This window comes from Hemibagrus wyckioides, linkage group LG21 (assembly GCF_019097595.1).
Source record: "Hemibagrus wyckioides isolate EC202008001 linkage group LG21, SWU_Hwy_1.0, whole genome shotgun sequence".
NCBI classification, from domain to species: Eukaryota; Metazoa; Chordata; class Actinopteri; order Siluriformes; family Bagridae; genus Hemibagrus; species Hemibagrus wyckioides.
The window spans coordinates 6777838-6796587 of record NC_080730.1 but is presented as its reverse complement, the minus strand read 5'-3'; the positions used below and the strand labels follow the sequence as shown (position 1 = coordinate 6796587).

The window sequence follows — 18750 nt, the reverse complement described above, 5'->3', positions numbered from 1 at the left end:
CCATGTAACTACCTATATACCTGTAGGACATGCTTGATGTATGACCTATATGAAGAAACAATTAGTTCAGAAATGAATACTTCCATGTTTGATATTGAATTACTTTGTCACACTCCACATTGTTAATGGCTCATATAAAAGTAGATACTCAAGGCTTTCATTTTTTTCATAAGTATTTTGGTTTTTCTTAACTAAGGGAAATATATTCATAGAAAAATCCCCAAATGGTTAGTCTTGTAGTAGTTTCACACAATTGTTTCTATCTTCAAAGTAAATGTTGATATCAAACCCATTTTCTGCTTTCCATGATGCCCCAAATGCTTGTTCATAAGCATTTCAAATTTAAAGGTGCTTATCTTCAACCACTAAAATTCCGTGTAAGGTTATCCCAACAAAGGGAAAAGCACACGTCTCACACTGAAAGCCAACTCATTTTTATATAAGACTTGCAGCAGTAAAGTAATTTATTTGTTTATCCTGATTTAAAAAGTCTGATAAATCGATCTCCATTCCACCAGAGTAATGGAACATCAGTGCACTGATTCAAAGAGGTAAAGGTGTAAAATTTCAATAAAACCTTTCTCAGGCCATATACAGAGTATTCATACTTTTTCACCTGTAGAATCATGTCGAGATTGGGTTGTAACATCATTTAAGGTACTTTAGGAACAGTTTCAGACTTCACACTTCTTGCAAAGAACATGACCATATCATGAATCACCCACATGGCGTGTACCACTCTGCTCAGGTTTGAACAGTGACCAGTCCTGGTAATTAGGGCAGAATCGAGCACGCCATGCTTTGTGCTCACCTAATTAAGAGACTGCAATTTGATTGATTTCGTTTCGGAATGGAGCAAGGGAGCATTTAGAGGAAAATAAGGGGGGGGGAATCCTTGTACCTGATAGAGGTACTATTTAGAGTTGCAAAGGAACAGCAAATCAAGTTTGAATCTAAAACTAGATAGAATTATTTCATACCACTTGCAGGCTGTTGGATCACATGCACTTATGTATTTTTTATTAGTGTTACATGCTCGTTATTTATTCATATCTACATCTTCAGGGAGTGTTTAATCCTGGGCAGGATCACAGTGAATCCAGAGCTTTGGAACACTGGGAACACTGGTGGTGTGGCAGGAATACACCCTGGATGGGATTAACACTGTAACTGAAATCAGCTACAAGATTAGCAGTATTCTAGGAAGTAGCTTTCTTACTTGGACCCATTGGAGCAGTGGTGGTTCAGGTGGTTAAGGCTCTAGGTTGTTGATTGAAGGATCAGGGTTCAAGTCCCAGCACCACCAAGCTTCACTGCTGGGCAATTGAGCAAGACCCTTAACCCTCTCTGCTCCAGGGGCACTGTATCATAGCTGCCCCTGTGCTCTGACTCCTCAGCTGGGATATGCGAAGAAAAGAATTCCACTGTGCTGTAACGCATGTGTGGCGATAATAATACAGGCTTCATTTTAAATGTAACACAATCTTGGCAGCATCATGATTTAGACACTGTTTAAACGCACTTCATCACAACCAAACTACCGTTTGATGAATATCAGCTAATCCGTTCTTTATAGTAAAACAGTAAATGTAAGTGTCAGGAGCTACTGGGACAGTTCCCTGCCAGACCACTAGAGGCGTTTCACCTTAGCCTGCTTTTTCTTACGTCATAGGATTAAACCCATTTTGAGTATATGTAGAATATAACAGCAACAAATATAGACAACACATTCATATTCAGTCCTTAATAAAGGTTATACATCATTTACACATTTTTAAAGCATTTAATTTATATATTTATCCTATTGTTCTGCTTTCCTACCTTGTCACCTGGGCTGATCCCTATATACCCTAATATTTTGTCCTATATACACCAGCCCTTTTGTAGCTGTCTACAATGTCAGTCATTGTTTGTTGCTAGTGTGGTTCGATCAGATGCTGTTGTGTTTCCATGATGTTATAGTTTAGTTTTTGTTTCTCACATTGTATTTGTGTAGTTTTCTGTGTAAGTTTAATTTAAGTTTGGTTAATAAAGCAAAGCCTTTATTTTATCCTGCATGTGGGACTGATTATCTGCATGTGGGTGATTCTGCGACTACCACGGAGATCCAGGTTCGATCTTAGTTACCTACAAAACAGGAAATTCGCTTACATCTGTAAACATGATGTGATTTCTTGGTTGGTCTAGGGAACAGAAGTAAGGATACTTTGTGATTGGGGCTTCAGGTTTGTTTTTGTTCTTTGATATAGACAACAATACCTCCTCCCCAAATGATCTGTGTAGGCTTCACCAATTCCAGCCCCACTCCTGAGTAGTGACAGTGATTGCGCTTCAGTGTGGCAAGACCGCAACCCACTGATGAAAGAGAAATGCAGAATTAAATTCTATAAAAGCTGACTGTTTTTCAATGAAGAGATTAAACAATGTAAGAGGTTTTACTCTTACTTGTAAAATAATAGCAAACAATAATTAAATAAATGCTGTGATTAGCATCAGTTAAATGCGGTGCATATTACCATATATTATTGTAGAAGTTGTTTTATATACCACAAAAATGTTAAAAAAATTAGTAATCATCCATCTTTCTTTGCCTTAAACATGACTATAAGTTGTCAAGATGATGGCATCATACCATGGTCTGCTTGTTGATGTGTCAGGTTGGTCAGACCCTGTTTGCACTACTGTTTTTTGTAGTGCTGTAGTGTTTTTTTGCAACTTTATGACAGAAAGTTCAAATGAAGTGTCGTTAGCAATTAGCCTGGGAGCCTTTTTTTTTCCATTCACAAGAGCTTGTGAGCTCGTGCTACAGGGAGAAGGTAATGCGAATTGATCTTGCTTCATTGATCTCGTAATTGATGTTGGCGCATTGGCTACTTGATTTATTTATTTATTTATTTTTGTAAGCGTAACAACACGCAAGGCTTGTCATTTATATTGAGCGTTAAGGAGGTCTTCAATTTCTAGCCAAGTTAGGATGTCACATGTTTTGGAATGACTAAAACGGACTTGGCTTTAAAAGCCAGATCTCTTTACAAATACTGTACTAGAAATATCATGATACTAATATCCACATTCACATACACAGAAGAATTCACACACTTTTAACATAGGAGATAGATCCTGGGATGACCCCCAAGAGAGTACAGAGCTGCCTGGACACACACACACACACACAGTACATATATGCCTGTAGGAGTGATACAAGGACTTGAAAAATCCATCAGTGTCATTCAGTTTGCCTTTGCAAGATGAATGCTATTGACTCATTTTATCAGCCAAACATAATGGACTATGTGATGGTTGTAGCTTTTCTTAGACAGGAAATGGATCCAGAGACCGCACAAAATATGAGGTTTGGACAAAAACGTCTTTCTGAGGCTTTTTAGCTGGTTGAATTGTGTAGTAATTGTGTAGAAACCATAAAAGCAGAAATTATATATATTTATATATATATATATATATATATATATATAAACACGTCAATAAAGTGGTGTATGTAACTGAATCTCCTCTTTTATTTTATCTATTTTACAAATCAATATTCCAAAAAATGAAAAATGCTACTGCTTTGAAATGTTACTGCTATTCACTTTGAAACAAAATTCATTTAATAAAGCATGCACATGCGATTTTAGCCTTTTTCTGCTTTCAGGTATGCTGCACTGCAGTAAGAGTTCAGCAATAAAAAAAATCCTCCCTCCATCTACCTCTGCTATTTCCTTAACAAAATTGAGTGACTCTGACTCTGTGGAAAAGCAGAAGGAAAGAAAATGAACACGAATATACTGTATGCCGAATATGAATTGATAAATCCTGAAGTATAAATGTGGAATAAAAGTGTTCTGTGGTCAGGGATTGGGGTTGTGGAAAATTATAATATATGATATTCGTTTTGGGTCATTTTGCTCAAAAGGTTTGGGAACTCCTCGTGTATAGAAGAAGGATGGATTTGCCGAATATTTGATTTGTTCATTGCTGAATTTCTTCCTCAAAGCTACAAGGTTATTCATTCGGTCCAGAGCTCAGGACCTGTCAATGTGAAGAATTCCACAGATCTCCACTATATTCTCTTCAGGTCTGTGTGGGTTTTCTGGTATTAAATGGCCCCTAGGGGTGGGTGTGTGTGTAGTGATCTGCAATGGACTGGTGTCCCATCCAAGGTGGATCTCAGGATCCACTGTGATCGTGACCAGGATAAAATGGTTTGGATAGATGGTATGGATGGAGAATAGATTTGTAGAATAGATTGGATGGATGGAGGGAAGGAGGGAGGGACGAAGGGTCCCATAGTGTATCCCATCACTGTATTTTAGGTAAAATCGTAGGTAAAAACATCTACATAATTATATTTGATCATTGAAATCCACATGAACCACATCTGATCCATTAAAATCCAGTCTTCAGCGAATCCCTCTGCTGTAGGGTTGCTTGAAGGATTTCCCAGAAGAGCATTCTTCATTCTTATAGCTGTGATACATCACATGTAGGTCGTGTTGATTTCAAAGATCAATATAGCATTGTAGATGTTTTGACCCATGAGGCCAATACAGTGATGTGACCATTCATTCATTCAATCTTCAGGAACCATTTTATCACCGTTTAGGGTTAAACGGTGTAAAGGGTATTCACCTCGGTTTCTAAGAGTAATCAATCTTAAACAATATGATAAAGATTTAAGATCGGTCTTTGGGTTGGCGAGTTCAATGGGGTAATTCAGAGTGGCAGCTGCTACATGTAATCACAGTGGCCATGCCCCATGTATAGCTACATCAATTACTTACTTAATGTAGCTGTTCCAATTTTCAGAGAGCTGTCAAAGAATATATTCTTATAACCAATGGTTTAGCCGTCTTATTTACTTGAGGCACAACCATTCACATTACTGCGACTTTGTAACAAGGGACTGGATCTGCAATATTCAATGGAACATTGATTGCAAGCCACCGAAGCATGTCAGGCAAATACCCAGGAGTGATGTTCTCGCCCTCCTCTCTTTCTCTTTAGGTCTATAATCTTCTGCAATTGGATTCGGTACATAACCTTACTTTAATGCCTACTTAAAAGCACTGTGGAAATCAATTTTACCTCAACTTTCATATATACATGTCCAAAGTTTGAATTATACTTTGTAGCTAAACATGCTGCCAGAGTTTGGAGAATATTAGGCATGTTGTAGTGTTTTAAACATGATGTTCACCTATTCCTTAATTCCAATTACATACTGTATTTAATATTTTGTTATGAAACACACTTTGTATAATGCATAGTTTGCTGTGTTGTAAGCTGTGTGGAACCTATTTGCCTATTTCAGTAATAGCATGTTCTGTATATTTATCTTTTGTTTGGCTTTGTTAGTCTGAAAGTGTAATATCCAGCCTTGGAACACGCCCACATGGGCAGGGTTAATAGTGTAGTCTCATAAGAAATACATTTCCCATCTTTCATTGTGGTCATTACTGCAAGTGGAACTATTTATTTAAGTGCGCTTGAGTTTGTTTTGTGTGGACAAGGTCGGAAACAATAGATTCTTTTTTGGGGGTGGGGGGTGGGGGGTGGATAGCATTTTTGTCACGACATTAGGGTTGATGTTTGTATTCAATTTACTCAAATTAGAATTTAGTGCATGAGCTTGCTGTGTTTTCCTGTAACTCATGCATAGAGTTTAAGTCTTTGACCCATTGGTTCAAGTGGTTAAGGCTCTAGGTCTGGGGTGTCCAATCTTACCCGCAAAGGGCCGGTGTGGGTGCAGGTTTTCATTCCAACTGAGCAGAAGCTACACCTGAGTCTACTGAAAGCCAAGATCAGTTGATCAGTTGGAATCAGGTGTAGCTTCTTGGTTGGAATGAAAACTTGCACCCACACCGGCCCTTTCTGGATAAGATTGGACACCCCTGCTCTAGGTTGTTGATTGGAGGATCGGTGTTCAAGCCACCAAGCTCCGCTGTTGGGCAAATGAGCAAGGCCCTTAACCCTCCCTGCTCCAGGGGCGCTGTATTATAGCTGCCTCATGCTCTGACCCCAACTTCCTCAGGTTGGATGTGTGAAGAAAAGAATTGCACTGTGCAGTATGTGTGGCTTCTTGCCCTCAGTTCATTGGAATGGAGGTCAGCTCTAGTTGTCGAATATTCCACTGTTCACGTTATTCTAACGGTTTTCTTAAACCCTTTTGGTTCTCTGGTGTTTCTATCACATTGCATTATCACTACCCGGTAGCTCAGTGTCAAAGCACTCTTCTTTGCTGCTGTGAGAACCAGGTCCAGTCCTCACTAAGCACAACTGTCACTTCACTCATTTAGACTGACCAAACTCTGCAACTGGCTATCCGTTGTATGGGAGTTCTGAGCGTGATGGTTGTTGAGATGCTTCAAACAAAACAAAAATTTTTCATTGTTTGGGTTTAGATTTGATAACTGGCTTTGTAATAACTATAAACAATTATAAAAAATATATATATAAAAGAATTATAATTACAATAGAAACACATTTGAAATGGCATAAGATGTCATTTGTATGCAAGACATTTATATTCTCGTCAATTAAAAGAAAATGAACAAATCAGAAATGATCAGGAAGCACTGCTGATCCATGTGTACATACTCCAGCTGAAATGGCCAGCCTGGCCCCTGATTATGAGTTTAAATGCAGGAAATGATGCATAATTTAACACTTCTTCTCTGCATCAGACTGTTGCCGTGATACGTGATGGAGGCTGATTTATAATTCTTAGATGTTACCGAGCAGCCCAAGTAAATAAAGAACTTTAAAAGAATAGCATCACAGCATGTGTCCCAAACGGTGGTGGAGGCTTCACACTGTGATAAAAGAGCTCTTATTAGAATCCTTTCTAACAAGTCAATCTTGGCCATTGATAAAACTTTAAAGAACATGCTGTTTGGGACAGCATACATAGAGTCTTATGTCAAGCAAGTCGATGGAAAGAAGAAGAGAAGATCCTGATTCTTATCTGAATGTGTCTGCAATCAGATGTAAATTTTCTATTTACCCAAAGTTTGGGAATATGATGAAATCTGTGTTTACATTTACGTGTGTTGCAGGCAGAAATGGCTGGAGTAAATGTGCTAGCATGGCTAAGTCTGTCTTTTTTCAACTTATAGACATTAATATTAGGGGTTTTTTTTGTTATCAACATAACATTATGACCTGTTAACAATGTTATGGAGGATTAAATGCACTGAATACACAGAATGGTCTGAAAGTGACACTGGGCTGATCTCTTCCTAGCCCAGACTATAGACTCATGTAGCCTGTGAGTCGTGTCAGATGATTGCCGTTATTAGAGAGTAACCCTCTTGGTTCAGCCTGAAGATTCTTTGAGTGAAGCTTAGTCCTGTTTTTAAAGGCCTTGCTTTTATTTCTAACAAATCTGGTTGTCAATACCCTTTCCAGCAATTTTATAAAAACTATTTCTCCCGATTTTCCCAAAGAATTTCAATGATTGTGTAATCTGGGATGACAAAGGCATGTGACGAGCGCAGTTAATGTTGCAGTTAGTCAGAGGTTATTCATACCCAATGCCAAGTTTTGTCCAATCTCTTGCTCTGATCTCTTTGTCCAGTCTCAATTCTCATTATGTACTGAACATTGTTTTGAACTATGAGCTTCCTCTTGTTTTACTATTCATTCATAATGGTACCTGTGACCTCACAGTCATCTACCACTTAATGAACTACCACTTGACCTCATACATCAGACAGCTTTCAGTGTGGTGGTCTATGGAGTTTCATATGTTCTACATACAGTATGCCTGTGTGGGTTTCTTCTGCAAACCATACTTGTAGATGATCTAGAGACTCTAAATTGCCCCTGGTGAGAATGTATGTGTGTTCAAACTGCCCTTTGTATCCCCATCTCACAAACAGCGTTCCTAAAATAGACGGCCCTGACCACACAGTTACTGAAGATTAATTGACAAATGAATTCTTAACAATATTCCTTTGCACATATTCTTAACCAGCCTCATCGGGGAAGATTCACCCTGGAAGAAATTGCAACCATATCAGAATATCTGGAACAATGGAGAATGTATCGTTACATTAACATCTGAACTTTTGTTTTACGGTCTATCTAATTAAACAACTATTCAGCAGTAATGACAGTTACATGCACCATCAAAAGCAGGAAGTTAACTTATAACAGTTTACACAAATGTAAGAATTACAGCATGGAATATTATTCTATGGGACTTAAGAACACTTCATTTAAAAGTGAGGCATGGCTGGCTTTTACCACAAGACCTATAATTTAATCACTGAGGAAAGAATTGCATGAGATATAAATTCCATTAACCAGAGTATATATCTTTAAGCATATCCCCTTCTATGAGTAGTGTCTGTATTTGTTGGTGAAAGTGACCCAGCAGGGGGCACTGCAAGAGTATTTTTGATCAAAACACCCTCTCCATAGAGTACGTACCCATTTACCCTGTACTGCTTTACGAGACACACACCGAGAGCTCAGAGTGACCAGGCCTGTTTGCTGTTCCTTCACTTTTCTTTTCCCTGTGGTACTTTTTTTGTAATTTAGGTGCTCTAATCTAAAAATCAGCCTGACAGCTGCTGTGTCACGTTCAGCCTGATCATCCTAACAACGCCTCACGGAAATCTTGGTTCCTCATTAATAATACCTTGAGCTGAATTCATGAATTGCTACCAGAGTTGTTTACTTGACATTTTTTCTTCCACGGCTGAGGTTACGCTGACAATATTTTACCATACCTGGGATGGACTGTGTTGGATTCCTGAATGCAGGGTTTCTGTAGGTGCTGAGAATTAGTGACTGAATTCATTTGTGGCTCATTTCTCAAATCCGACATCTGAACAATGTAGAATGTTTTAAATGGATAGACACTTTGCAGCTCTTAAAAACTAAGCAATCTTGTTTGATATAAATAAATAAAAATCTCAACAATTTATCTAAAGAAAACCTCCATTTAACCGTTTCTTTTATGATCGGTTTATCAGGCAGATTAACAAGCTTGAGCAATCTCATTTTTATGACACTGAGGCTAATCGTAACCCACCACACCACCTCAGATTTTAAGCTGTTAAGACAAGTAGATATGGCTTTTAAAGTACATAGACTCCTCTAGATAAGATTTTAAATAAGAAGTTAATTAAGCAGTCTAAGCTAGCTCTAGCCCATCTGTCTCTCCTGAAATTCAAATACAATATCATGATTTTCATTACTTTCCATTATCAGGAGACAGTTATACAACATTATATAACTCCCAGAATCCACTGCTAAGCCTAGAATATTCTCTTGGAATTACTGTAGTTTACTGAATATTTTAGGTAATTTCTGAAACATATGCTTTCACATTAATGACTGTATAGTCAGTTAGGATTTAGAGAAACCGCTGCAATATAAAACAGACTTGTTAAAATGGTCTCTACGCTTTTGGTTGTTTAAATAAAATACTGTTAAAAAACACAGTCTTTGTAAAGTTGTTTTTTACAAAAAAAAAATAAAAAAAAAATGCAACTTTAAATTTATAAATTGGATTAACTTTAAAATTAAATTAAATTAAATTAAATTAAATTAAATTAAATTAAATTAAATTAAATTAAATTAAATTAAATTAAATTAAATTAAATTAAATAAGAATTTGAGGCTGTTTTTACTGCCTGAAAAAAGTCAACTAAAGTCAACAAATTTTAATGTTTAAAACTTTAAAACGCACAATCCACTTAAACATTCAACTTTAAATAAACAGAAAAACAGCACTTTAATAAACAAAAACTTCTTAAACTCTTATAAACTTAAGTGATTATAAAACTTTGAAATAAAAATTATAAAACTCGGTGTGCTGTTTTCAGTGGCTAACTCCTAAAAGTCAACTTGAAAAATGCTTTTTTATATTTAAATAAACTTTTAAAAAAGAACAACAAAATAAATAAATAAATAAATAAATAAAAGTGGTCAACTTAAACAGTCAACTGTAAATGAAATGTCAACAATGGGGTAGAAAAACAAACATTAACTAACAGATTATTTTACATTTCAGCGATTATACAACTTTTAAAAACTGTAGCACATTTCACTGTATTGCAGTGACATCTTTAACTCTGTAGTAAAGTTAAACTTTACATTTCTAACTCTTTTTCTATTATGGTGTTTATTATATCCTTCCACCCCTAACAGTGACCTATACGTACTGCTCATAAAAACCAATGACCCATTCCTTTATTCTTGTGCCAAATTTTGTAGTACTGTTTGGCTATGGATTAATGGGTCGCATAAAAACACTGGCACCCTTCAGGGCTTTGCTTTGACAGTAGATTCTTTGGGGGCTGAAACAGCTTCGGACTCCAAAACGTTGCCCTTTAGAAAGGATCGTGCCCAGGTCTTTGGTGCAACTCAGTGAAAACACACGAAGCCAGCAGGATTGTTAGAGTTTGTTCTGCTTGTGGTGTGTAATATTATGCATTGTGGGAATGTGATCAAAGGAACGAGCGTCTGAGCAGAATCCGACTGTCGCATTGCATTATCGTGTATTTTGCTTATACGAGATTATGGAAAGCGAGCAAGTTCAAGAGTTACATGAATACTTGAAAGGTTCCAAGTTCTTTTTAAAACTGAGCAGCTTGAGGCTGTGATTGCTCAGCACTTAAGTTTTTTTTTTTTCCTACTGAACAGAAAGTTGCAAATTGAAATCTTGCGAGTACCAGAGAGAGTTTGGGTGGGCCCTCGAGCTAGACCTGCAACTCAACAGCTTTGTTTGGATTGGATTCTGCCTCACCTGGATAAATTAAAACCTGCACGTCTTACAACAACATAAAAACGGGTGAATTTCTGTTGAAGTGCTCCTGATATACAAGACCTTGCTCTTTTACCTTTTACCTATTGTCAGTGATAACTGGTGGTAATATTAGATGGGTGACTAAAATGTAATGCCATTGTGTAGCTTTGTAACCTTCTGGTTAGTCTGAGTCTCAGACGTCACACCCGTAAACCATTGTCTGAACATCTGATGCATATTGCACCCTAAATTGGAAACGCCTCAGGAGTTTCGAAGTCATCATCAGATTGGTTGGATTCAACGGGATTTCCAGGAGACGTCCTGTCTCTGTTTATTAACGATCCACCTGGAAACAAATCTGTCATATGCTCCACTTCCCTCATGTGACACTGAGCAATTATGAGGATCAGCTATACACTGGATTTTCAAAATGATGTGAATTTCAATGTACACTGTTCAGGCATAACATTATGACCACCTGCCTAATATTGTTCTGCCTTTTGCTGCCAAAATAGCCCGGACCCGTCCTGCACTGTGTATTCTGACACTATTTCTATCAGAACCAGCATTAACTTCTTCAGCAATTTGACCATCAGTAGCTCGTCTGTTTTATCAGATCACACGGGCCAGCCTTCGCTCCCCACGTGCATCAATGAGCCTTGGTCGCCCATGACCCTGTCACCGGTTCACCACTGTTCCTTCCTTGGACCACTTTTGATAGATACTGACCACTGCAGACCGGGAACACCCTACAAGAGCTGCAGTTTTGGAGATGCTCTGATCCGGTCGTCTAGCCATCACAATTTGGCCCTTCATCAAACTCGCTCAAATCCTTACGCTTGTCCATTTTTCCTGCTTCTAACACATCAACTTTGAGGACAAAGTGTTCACTTGCTGCCTAATATATCCCACCCACTAACAGGTGCCATGATGAGGAGATCATCAGTCTTGTTCACTTTACCTGTCACTGCTCATAATGTTATGCCTGATCAGTGTATAAACTAATTATTTATCCATTTATTGTTGCATCATTTGTGCACAAATGTGGATGTTGTACATTATGTAACACTACTTTGCATTTTGTGCTTAGGATCCTCTGTAGCAATGTTGCTTCCACTGCTTTAAAGGACAATATGTTGTAATGATTTTATCTAGTGTAACCCCATGTTCCAGGGAATTAATAATCCCTGTGCACAATATGGATAGAAATGTTATCTGGAAACTTCTGCAAGCCATCACCTCAAAAAGAAGACATTTGTGTAAACGGCAGAATGTGAAACCTCTCTATAGTAGACCATATGTTTCATCTGATACTGATTTACTCACTTGAACTCGATAGGCAATTTTCCTTTGAAAGGCAATGCTTTGTAGCATATTTCAGTCTGATCTCCTGAGAAATTTGTAGGAATATGAATGAATAATGACATGATTGCATTGTTGCATATGAACAAAGTCCACCCCTACAGCTAACCGAGTGGCGCCTGGTGATTTTTAAAGCAAGCGCAGCTATAGTATGTGTTATTGAAGGTTCTCATTGTGTGTTCTGTTTCATGTTTCATCTAATCTAGTTATTCTGTTCTCCTATTTAATTCACAGTCCCTACTCAAAGAGTGCCGCAAAGACCTTTCCTTAAAAGACCTTCTCAGTTTTTGGAGCCTTGGAGAATGCTATGTAGTACCCGAAAAGTAGCTCGCGAATTTTTGACTTTTTAAGGCACTGATGGCTAGCTAGCTAAGACCTATAAAAGTTGTCATTGGAGTCCTTGGTCTTCTCCCTGTTCAGGGTCACTATAGCATATTATTGAATTAGCATATTTGATTTTGGCACAGGTTTTTATGCCGAATGCCCTTCCTGATGCAGCCCTCACATTTTATCAAGGCTTGGGACCAGTACTGAGAGTTAACCCCTCATTGGCTGGGTTGGCTCCCTGCCCGTGATGGTGAGCACAAGGTTTCCTGCTGCTGGACCACTAGGGACTATAGCTAGACCTATAAAGGTCCATTTTTTCCAGGCTTGGGACCAGCACTGAGAGTTAACCCCTCATTGGCTGGGTTGGTTCCCTGCCCGCGCCGGTGAGCACAAGGGTTCCTGCTGCTGGACCACTTTGGACTATAGCTAGACCTATAAAGGTCCATTTTATCCAGGCTCGGGACCAGCACTGAGAGTTAACCTCGCATTGGCTGGGTTGGTTCCCTGCCCGCACCAGTGAGCGCAAGGTTTCCTGCTGCTGGACCACTTTGGACTATAGCTAGACCTATAAATTGACAACAAACATAACATGTTATAAAGATAGCTAAAACAACGCTATAATATAGACGATATATGTTATGGATTGGGATTTAAATTCTGAGCACCTTAGAAATCTTTGGACTACTGATGAGTTGCTGATGAGTTCAAAACGCTGTTAGATACTGTTTTAATGACTGGCAGTAGGGTACAAGGTTAAGCCGCTTTGAAACATTTCATTGTATGAAGAAGCCATATGTCGTCTAGATGCGACAAAAAGATGTCCAATAAGCAGATTTTATTTCCTGTACAAAACCACCTGTGATGTGTTCACTGATTCCTAGTGAAGCAGTGTATGTGCAGGTGGTGACCAAAATGGGGTATTAAAAGCCTGTGGTCTAATTAGATGTAATATTTTGTAATAAAATAGGACACATAAAATCCCATTGAATCCATGTGTCAAATAGTTCTATTGGTGGTGCGTGTAAAATATTGAATTTTACCAAGTTTGATGAATAATAGAGACACAGAATTTAATGGTCATCATTGTAATGGAATATTATAGGAGGCAGTGGTTCCCATGTAGCAGTAAAACAATTGGCAATGCCCTAAAACGTTTAAATAAACCATGGGTTAATTTCACAACTTCATTTATTTTATTTATTTCCCAATTATTTCTAGATATCTCCATCCTTTTTGTCACACTGAGCTAAAAATAAGCACAAAATACCATTTTCACTCCACAGATTTCCGCTACTTGTATTTTCTCCATCTAAATGTAATCCATCTACTGCAAATGATCAGTGTGTTACAGATCGGTGTGTAGCATCACTCTGGGCTAATGTAGCCCATAGGCCACCCCTACACCTGATGATTATGCAAAATGAAAGCGATAACAGCTCTAGAGATCCCTTATTCAGCATTCTTTTAATAGTGAGGTTCAGGTAATTGAGGAACATCTGTTTCTGAGAAAGTCAGACTTGGTTTGGATGCTGCTCTGGCATCTGGCTTGTGCCATGAACTTCTGACAGTGATGAATTACAAGATGGTGTGTTACAATACACAAGTAAATAGCTAGTAGGCTATATGTAATTATTAGGTTATTAAACACTCTTTTTATTTTTAGTGCTACTAAAATGCATTCAGGAAGACTAGCAAAAATTTAAATATACTATATTGCCAAAGGTTTTGGGACGTCTGCCTTTACATGCACATGAATGTAATACAGAGTTGGCCCGCCCTTTGCAGCTATAACAGCTTCAACTCTTCTGGGAAGGTTTTCCACAAGATTTATGAGTGTGTTTATATATTGACCATTCCTCTAGAAGCGTATTTGTGAGGTCAGGCACTGATGTTGGATGAGAAGGCCTAGCTTGCATTCTCCGCTCTAAAGGTGTTATAAGGTGCTCAGGGCTGCTCATCCCAAATGTGTTGAGGTCAGGACTCTGTGAAGGCCAGTCAAGTTGCTCCACACCATCATCCATGTTTTTATGGACCATACTTTGTGCACTGGTGTGCAGTCATGTTGGAACAGGAAGAGGCCATCCTCAAACTGTTCCCACAAAGTTAGGAGAATGAAATTGTCCAAAATGTCTTGGTATGCTGAAGTATTAAGAGTTCCTTTCACTGGAACTAAGGGGTCAAGCCCAACCCCTGAAAAACAACACCTGAATTCAGTGATTTGGAGGGGTGTCCCAAAACCTTTTGCAATATACTGTATGCAGCGTATACATTTTTAACTTTGAAATCAACAGAAGATTTTACGCTGAAAATGTGGATTATTTTGTATTTTTGTGGAACCGAGAGCAACAGCACCATAGTATTTAGCACAGAATGATATGAGAACAGGCGAAGTGATTTCTTTCCAGCCCAGCGCTGTATCAGTGACCCACATTTCAGGTCAGTGCAAAGAATAAATGAAGATTTGGTTTGTTTTTGCAGTGAGTTGACTCATTATTGAGGCAAATGTGATAATTACAGGTGTAATGAGCATGAAAATGGTAGATTATTTACTATACCATCATTTTTCCCCAATAAATCTGTTTGAAATGGAAACTAAATGTGAATAGACTAAGCACACATTGCAAATGAAACGTTTGCATTAATGTGCAAATGACACAAACAGACTGTAAGTTTATTTAGTCGCCTTCCCATATTTGGTATTCCTGGGATCCCAGTAGAGCAAATTAAAAATCACAAATGTAGTGATCTATCTGCCTTGATGAGGGTGTGTATGTTATTGCCTAATAATTTTACCCCTATATTATACTATTATACCATCACTGAAAACTCATGATCCTAATGCATTGCTTGACCCTGATAGTCTCATTATCAAGCTATTAATAGATGTTAATTTAATATTACGAGCAGTATCATAACTATTGGGACATATCAGTTTCCTTCATGGACTTGTAGCCTGCCCTTGGAACAGACCAGACAGTGATGGAAGATGTGGCAGCAGTTTCAATTATATTTTTTGGGAGGGAAGTGAAGCAGGTTAGGTTGCCTATCCCCCCCCCACTGCTGACTTTATACTGCTGTCTCAGGAGAGTACGGTGAAGCTGGTGGTCCCCTTAGAAGTTGAAGACTCTTCCACACTGACAGCAATGGCATTGTATTCTATTATTGAAGTAGTGTTGCAGAGTCCCATATTTCTAGTGCACCATGATGTGAAGTGACTCACCTCCCTTCTGTGCATTGTCTAGTCGCTATGTATAATTAGGCCCACAGGGGTGGTATCATCTGGAAAGTCTGAAAAGTTGGTATATAGGAAAGAAAATACATATCCTTCTGGTGAGCCGGTCAGCCAGGCGTACGTTTTCCCTCGATTCAGAAACATAGCTGTACTCGTGTCCGTGTCTGCTCCGACGCTCGGATCGTATCGTGGCATGCTTGTAAATCTCCTTTGGATAAAAGCGTACGCTGGATGAATAAATCTTAATGCAAGTTGTAGATTTCAATTACAGATGTATCTCGATATGAACGGATGGAAATATTTGTGTTGAAATGCACAAAGAAGAATCTGTCGGAACAGGAGGCTGAAATGCTTTTTCGAACTCAATCCGGAGGCTTTCGATAGGTAACTAATAATCTGATTTTGGTGTGTTAAATAATAATAAAAAAGTACTCAAACCATATTTTGGTCCCGTTTCAATATCAATATTCATCTCATATGAAAAAGATGCTCATAGTATCTTTTCAGAATCTTGTTTTTTTAATACAGTTTGTCTTGAAGTTAGCCATTTCTCTGTATCAATATATACTCTAAACATTCCTTTCAGTGTCTCTTCCTCGTTTCCGTCGAGTTATTGTTTGCCACTGTCGTTCTTATGCTGCCCAGTAGGGTTCAAGGTGTAGACTCTATGAAAGCGTTTTATACAAATAACATTGAAGTGAAAAAGGAAAATTTAAACGAATTTTAAAGACTGGGGAAAAGGCCATATTTGTAATACTGAGGAATTTTAGAAGTCAAAATAAACAGCAACGAGTGACCTGAGACAGATAAAGAGAGGATACAAATGGTTTGAGTGAAACTGAACTCATTGCTTAAATCCATCATGTTTAAGCATTTTAAACATTTACTTTGAAGGTTTTGTTAAAGCAATAGTGTTTTAAAGAACAGCACTATATTGCAAGCACTATATTGTATTTGTATTAACGTCATACTAATATACACATTAAAGTGTTAACTGAATCATTAAAATGTGAGGAAAAAGCAAACTAACTTGCTGATTAAATATACCTTTATTAATAAAAACCATATAATATTTTACAAATAATATAATCAATATATTATCATTTTATTATGATAGCTTATTTAATACTTACATTAAAATAACAAACATTTAATGAAAATAAAGGGAATGCTAAGCTTTATTTCCCTAAACCATTTAGATTTAAAATTACTATGTTATCCCCATTTACCTCAGATTCTAATCAAATTCCAGGAAAAAAACAGAACTTATTTTATTTTATTTTTATTTTGTTTTCTGTGTACAGTTCTGAAGTGCTGAGTGATGAATTTTGTCGAAGTGTGACATGGGACAAATAGAAGGACATCATCTAAGAAAGAGCTACCTTGAGAAGGAGGAAGATCAAGGATTACTGATAGACAAGGAAGGACACTCTGGTAAGATGGTTCTTACTCAAAAACCCTCTAAGCATGTCAATTTAAATCTCCAAGATCGGAGCCCAGTCTAAAATCATCAGTTGTAAAGCTTCATACCACCTTGAGCCACCAAAGAAACCAAAAGAGGTGAACAAAACACAAAGTTCTAGTACACAGTGTGTATTTTTCCCCGTCTTGGCACTTGTGATCAAAGCCTCATCTATTACTCATTTATTATTGAGTAACTATTGCACGTTTGTTGATTTTTGATCTGTAAAAACGTCGAGTATTTATGACCCTCTCCCTCAAAAAAAAGCATCTTCAACAGATGAATAAATGTTAAAGGGAAAATGGGGCGATTTGATCAGTTTCTCCAAACACTCGGCTGTTCACCATGCTAGGAGCTAGAAGACTGATTTGTTCTACTGTATCCAGAGGGAGACGGGTGCAAGTTAAATCATTGTTGTGAGTTCTGGCTGGGGTTAAAAAAAAGAATTATGTCTAAACTCACACGCAAGAGCTACAACTAGGTGAACTTTCTACAAAACTTTCTTGGGTAGTTTCTGTTCCCGAGGTACATCCCAAATCTCATGCCTATGCACTATTCTGTGCCTTTTTGTAGTGCGAATGGTGTATTCATGCTGAAAATTTCAACCCAAAGAAATGCACTTTAAGTACCAGGATGATGCTCAACCGAATAACACTTGTGGTTTTGCTTAAATAGCAGAAAAGGGGTGGGGCTAACTAGTCCTGACGCTGGATAAGAACAAATTTTCAAGATGGCCGACGACATTCAAGTGGACAAGACATCTTATAACTGTCTTTTAAATTTGCTCACGTTGACAGTCAGAATGCTGACGGAATACAATTTACATTCATTCTCCAGCATGGCATGTGCAGCACTCTTACGTTTTGTTTACATGCGCACACGTATTCGTGTTGAATTTCTCGTCTTTTCTCCACCTCTGTCTTGTCATTAGTCTTTCTCCGAGTGTGTCTAGGTATTCTTAGTTACATCCTTCTGTGTTTGTCATTGTGTGTTGATTGCATCATGCATTTCTGAGCCTTTTTATCCGTTTCCTGGTTTTGACTTTGCTCATGTCTTCAGTTCATGTCACAGATTGTCCTTGCTACACTTCCTAGTACTTTGTTGTGACCCCTGCAATGGACACTGATTTGGAATATTTCCAAATGGAATGGTTACAGCTTTAATGATTTTTAGGACACTCATTTGCATATCGAAGCCTTCCTTCTGGACAAGGTCTTGGCTTGGGAAACATACACAGCTGCCTTGAGGGGGCTCAACATACAGCCGGTGCCTGAGTGGCTGAGTACCCCAATCATATATACCGTTGCTGCCTGGCTTCCATGTGAGCTATGGCCTGAAGACCTCCCTTGCCCCCTCATTACAAATCCCTTTCATGCCTCTGGGTTTGGTGGAGTGAAACGGTAGACCTTGCCCAAGGCTTCAACCCACTTGGGCCAGCAATGTCATGAGTATCAGTATTGCAAAGGTCAAAAAAATAAACAATATATTGTCCAGTCCTGGTAGAAAATATTTTGAGGAACCTGTCACAATATAAATAACATGGAACAAGACTAGACATTTCTAAATGCCCTGACAAACAGTAATGTGTATGTTCTGAACAGAAAACTA

At 38.1% G+C, this 18750-nt stretch overlaps 1 protein-coding gene across 1 annotated transcript in view; it reads left to right on the top strand.

Moving 5' to 3' along the window:
* Window positions 1-18750, top strand: part of nicn1 (nicolin 1) — a 65933-nt gene that overhangs the window by 38911 nt on the left and 8272 nt on the right. The window lies entirely within an intron of this gene.